This window comes from Notolabrus celidotus, chromosome 3, assembly GCF_009762535.1.
Source record: "Notolabrus celidotus isolate fNotCel1 chromosome 3, fNotCel1.pri, whole genome shotgun sequence".
Taxonomy (NCBI): domain Eukaryota; kingdom Metazoa; phylum Chordata; class Actinopteri; order Labriformes; family Labridae; genus Notolabrus; species Notolabrus celidotus.
Genome location: NC_048274.1, coordinates 3,061,805 through 3,067,804, shown reverse-complemented (window position 1 = coordinate 3,067,804; position 6,000 = coordinate 3,061,805).

Below are 6,000 nucleotides of genomic sequence, written 5' to 3'. Positions count from 1 at the left end.
CTTATGGAAGATTGACAAGAGAGGATGGCGGCTAAGTGAGTGAACTGGGTACAATGAAATATGTTAAATATTAATACTTATCAAATGGCTCATAGAAGTAACCTGAGAACATTACTGTACATGCATAATGCTGGTATGATGTAGTAACCTGCTACCTTCTCAATATAGCAACAATGTGATCAATCAGCCGACAGATTACACCGACAAAAGAAAGAAACATGGTGAATGTTACAACCGCAGCCACACAGCCCGTCCTGGGTGTATGAATAAGCTCCTCCTGTAGTGTTTTATGTATAGGCGTGTGTGGTGGCTGTATGTATGCATCTCTCGGATCAGGCGTCCACCTCATCTCTCGGTATCCTCCCAGAAGAGCTGGTGGAAGTGGCCGGGGAGAGGAGTGTCTGGGCTTCCCTGCTGAGGCTGCTGCCCCCGCGACCCGGACCCGGATAAGCGGAAGAAGATGGATGGATGGATGGAGTAACACATTTTGTCGTTGATTTTTGATGACTACCTTGATGAATTGTTTCTTCCCCATGATGTGAGACGTCCTCCCTGGCTTTAATGTTTAAAAGTTAAATAAGTGACCAACTGAATGAGTCAAATTAAACAATCTAATTTAGCCAACACGACTGGGTGTTCTAAAGTTTTGTGGAAACTCACCTGAACTGGCACTTTCACATTGGGAGGTGAATCGTTACAGCAATTAATTTCATTGTTCTGTTTCCGCCACATCAACCGGGGATTAAAGAACAAAGGAAGAAATAAAAGAAAATGGGCGAACAGTGCTGAGTTAGAGGACGACATGTCACGCCAGAGAGGTCTTAAATTCTGACGAGGAGCAGGATTTGACAGGGACCATCTCCCTGACACTCCAGAGGTTTAATCATCTCTCATGCTTTCACACATCATTGCTCCTTGCTCAAGATTAGATAAATCACTCCTTTTAATAAAGCCTTTTCAGGGAGTTTGCAGAGTCTCAGAGGGAATCATAATGTAAGGAGACTCAGGCTGGGGTAATGTCAAATATCTACATAAGTCCCTTACGGATAACACCCGGGTATATTACCTTGTTGGTCACAGAAGGTCACAGCACCGATGCTTGTCACTTTCTCTGCTAAAATGAAGCTGGAGATAGGGGAGGACTCTCGCTGCTCTGTGGCCTCAGATGGCCAGAAGTCATTTCCACGGTCTGCTGTATCTGTGGGCCGAGTGTCGGGCGCAGCCAACAGGTCAGGTAGTCATTGAAATGGATGAGGTGAGATAATACAAGATTCTGTGGAGGGCTTTCAAACAGAGGTCCTGAGTAGTTCACATCATTTGCATTTGAACTTTTCCTGCTCTGGATGTGATGCCAGCTCAGAAAACTAAGGCTGGATGTGAAAATGTGGAAACACTGTTTAAGTCATGAAAGTGTTCAGTCCCTCCCTGCACTCTCAGGTTACTTTTAAATGTTCACTGTGGACATATAAATACCAAAATTTGAATACAATTTAAGTGCTACATAGATTAACTAAATGCCACCAATGCAGGCATGACAGATGTTTTATTTTTTACCTGCCTGCTCATGCAAAGGAAATCATTGCAAGTGCTCATTTCACCACTATCATTCATTTCTTTCATCTCAATCCTATGCTCTTTCTGATGTTTGGAGCAAACTGCATAACTCTCCATGGACAAAAGAGCTTTACTCACTTTCTGAGGAGGTGGACACGTTTTATATCTACAGGAATAATTTGTGCTGTATTGTTAACTCTGTGAAAGAGAAGCTCATGTTGAAATATGAAGTAAAATGGTTTGAAAATGTTCTGTCCAAACCAAAAATAAGGACATACTGTATGTGCAGATGAAGCATAATTTCATCCACAAATTATATGTAAAGGCTTGTTTATCTAGAAGTCAAAGATCTTTGGTAGCACAGTTAAAGCTGGGGTTAGTAATCAGATTTAGATCCACTTTTGGTCATACTGGTTAAAATTATCTTTATGTCCTAATGGTAATCAATACATGATGTGTTCCTAAAAAAAGAGTGAAAAAAAACTGCTATCTACAGCCGGAGTAAACCTGGGAAAACACCAACCAATCACCGTTTTTTGGCTCCCCAAATTTTAAACCAATCAAATCCCGTCCAGCCGTTCTGCCCTCCTCCTGCGCGTACATTTCCCCGGCGTGCACTCCTCCGAGTCCCCGTCTCCTGCCTCTACTTCCCCTGACTCTATTTACTGCCCCTCTCGCTCGTCCTCGGGCCTGTCCCCTCTGACCTGATGAGGTGCTTTGCTCAGGACTGTAGTCCGGATCAGAGTCTAAAAAGCTCTCACCAACAAGCAGAATAATTAATGACGTTCAGTAAGTCCTACAGAAAATATATATTTATTGTAGCGTCCGTCTGGACAATATGTAGTGATGACGATGTTACGGGTGTGAGGGTGAACCCAAAAGCAGCACACTGGAGCCTGGAGGAAACAGCAGGTAACAGTCTTTACTAACCCGATCACACAATGTCTGTTGAGAAGCTGGTTTCTCTGTGTGGAGGATCAGGCTGGAAACAGACGAGGAGCAGGCAAATCTCTTGGTCGGGGACAGAAGGCTGAGGTAGTTACCAGGGCAGAAACGAGGAAGGAAGGTCGGGGACAGGCAGGGTCGAAACCGGGAGATCAGTCCGAGGAAAAGTGCTGGAGAGTCTTGCATTTGCAGAGAGAACAATCTGGCACTGAGTGAGCTGAAACCGGAACTTAAATACTGGCAGCAGGTAATGAGAAACAGGTGATTTGTGTTGGCTTAATGAGGAGAGTAGGGTTCAGGTAAACGAAGGGGAGTGGAAATGTAGTGGGCTGAGAGGCTGAGCAGGTGTGGCAGGTGATAACTGTGACAGACGAGCCGATTCGTGAACACGTTGAGCTTTAATAACTGGTCACTGTCGGCCGTGATCACGCCAACCAACAAAGCAACAATCAATGTTTGAATGAATGAAGAACTTCTCCTCTCCTCTCTCCCACTCGTACACTCTACATCTCTCCTGATGCCTTCACTGACCGTCAACACTGTAGGAATTAAGAACATCTACACTGAACAGGTTTAACAAACAGTAGAGCTGTTACAGTATTATATATGTGTTATAACTTTTCTCCTGATATCGTGTCACCAGTACAACTGGATAATGCTAGCATGTTGTGAGTGCTAACAGCAGCCATGTTTGTTTGTGTTTTTAACTTTCACTATGATAATGTGTTGGTGAGGACCGGTTTTGAATCAGTCACCATCATATGGTCGAGAATCAGCGGCGCTCGTGCATGTGAGCGGGGGGGGGCGTCGTTTTGGAGGAGCTCCGAGGGAGGAGGGGAGGGGTTAGATGGAGTCATGAGGAAATGCTATATTCAAATTCATGCTAGTTTTCCGAGACTACCAACCCTAGCTTTAAGATCTGGTGTTCTTCCTCTGGCCATTGAGGTCAGTCGGTTCAAAAGTATCCCAGAAGGAAACAGACTCTGTGAGATGTGTGATTTGAATGAAGTGGAAACAAGAGTCCCATTTTATTTTGTACTGTACAAATTATTATGACCTCAGAGAGATATACTGTTTCAACAAATTGCCTTTAAAAAGCCTGAAATATTGTGGTGGACAGATGTGCAGAAACTAAATTGGTTGTTTAATTTTGACATGTTTAAACTTGCTAATGTTGAATCAAAAGCCTGGAGAAGAAGACAAGATAGTCTTTTCAAGTAGTGTGCATTTTTATTTTCTTTTATTCTGTTATAATTTTCTCCCTCAGTTTCCCTACAAGGAATGATCGTGCTGTGTGCTCTGACCTGGACTGTACGACTTTATGGTGTCTTGTAAGCCCATGCTGAAAACTTAAACTTCTAACAGAAATTATTTAGTTGAACATCCTCCATCCATTTGTTCATTATAAAGGTGCATATCTAAGTCCAGATAGTTGCTGGCTTCCTGTTCTGTATCAAAGATTGTCCTTTATCTAACCCTCCATTTCTGTGGTTTCTGAACAATCGAAATTCTAGTCCATCCAAGGAAATTCACCTGATCCCTGCCTCGAGAAACAATCTCAGAACCCCTCACCTGATGATCTGGGGGAGATTTAACTTTTGGGGGCACCCAGGATAGCAGGCCAAGACTTCCTTTTCTGTGTGTTGTCATTCTTCTCTGCATGTGATATAACGGCCACGGTCACTCGCTGTGTATAGGACATGGCAAATTCTTTAGATGGTTTAACAGGTATTAAAAAGTGCATCTTACATTTGAGACAAACACAAGGTACTTGTGCTGAAAGAAAGGATGAGCGTTCAGTGAAGAAACCCACTCCACTATGCCCTTTACTGATGAGTTTAGTAGTTTACACCATGGCTCCTCATATCCCCCAAAGCCTGAGATAGAAAAGACAGTTGGGCAGAGAGAGACAGCACATCACTGGGGTTATCAAGTGGGCTCCTCCCTTTACTGATGTTTCCTTTAGTCAGGCCCACAACCCCTTGGAGAGGCTCAACAGTTAATTCTGGCGTCCCAGAGCAACCCCCCTCCATGCCAGCTCCCACTGTCCAACAGCCCAATTTACTAACCCAACCCATACAGTATTATATTTTATGTTGGGACAACAACTTGGCAAAGTTTGGAACATAACACAGGTGTCAAATTGTGCTGGAACATAATAAAAAACACAGAAAAAACTACATCCCCACTAGGAAACACGGACAATCATAGCAGCATGTGAATTCAGCATGTTGCACAAGAATGGAATTCTCCTCGGGGACCCTGAGGCATTCAAAGGCCAGATAGTCACACATAATCCTTGCGTGTTTGGTTGGACCCCAGGGTCTCTTTCTAGTGTCCTGAATACCTCAGGGAAAGCTCCAGGAAGAACGATCAGAGGCCCAAACCACCCCAATCAGGTCCACTCAGTGTGAACCAGCAGCAGGTCTCCAGCTCCTCGTTCTATCCCTGTGGGGTAAACCCACACGATCTGCAACGGAAACTCATTTCAGCCTCTTGTGTTTTCAATTTCATTCTCATTGTTGTTACCCGGAGCCGGGTGGCCCCCAGGTGACGACAGGAATGTAGATTTGAAAATTGAGACAGAGCTTTCGATTGATATACACAATCTGGAGCACATCCATCACTGTGGATACTGTACCGATGGTTTAGTGACAGTAATTCACTCAGGAGCACTTAGGGACAAGAAGTGCTGAGTCATCAGAGAGCATACGGAAAAAATGAATGACGTAAAAAGTTTCTTCATCTCTGAGATAACGGCTGTTACAGGTAACATTCAGCATCTTTGGAATCAGAAAGGAAATCAGCTGCAGGTCAGTTTAAAGGAAGGCAACATCAGAATGGATGTCTAGTGAACCTCGCAGACCAAATTCACATCTGATGCATCTTTCCAGTGAATATTTTCATGTCTTTTTGCAGCACATTTGCAAAAACTGGATGTAATGAATGCTGCAGATATGAATTATGATCCCATGCACATTATCAGTGGCGGGGAACTGTTCCTTTATGTGACAACTGGAGATAATTGCCTATGAGTACCCTGACTTATTAACACCAAAGGACCACTCAAAGTTCTAAGATTTATGAATCTAACATTGCATTTTATATTTATTCCAACACAAGAACACAAATTTATGGGTGACGATACAGCTCAGTATAAACACCCTCCTTAAAATAATTTATTTGGTGTCAAAAATAAGTCCACTGTAGCACCCAGCTACTTCTTTAAAACTCCATCATCGCATGATTTACATTACAGTCAGCTCTCTCCGGTCAGTTTAAGCTGTGAGGAGGAACAAAGAGCTGTCAGCTTGACTAAGATCTTCATAAATTTAACCTTGGTGCAGTGCACGGCCAGCAAGCATGTCCAACACACGCTCATGGATCCTGCCTCAGTCCCAGGGGAGAGGTTAGAGAAGATGGAGGGCGGTGTGAGAGGGGATGCACGTTTGACAGCAGGAGCAGGTGAGAATAATTCACACATTTTATCACTGGCAGACA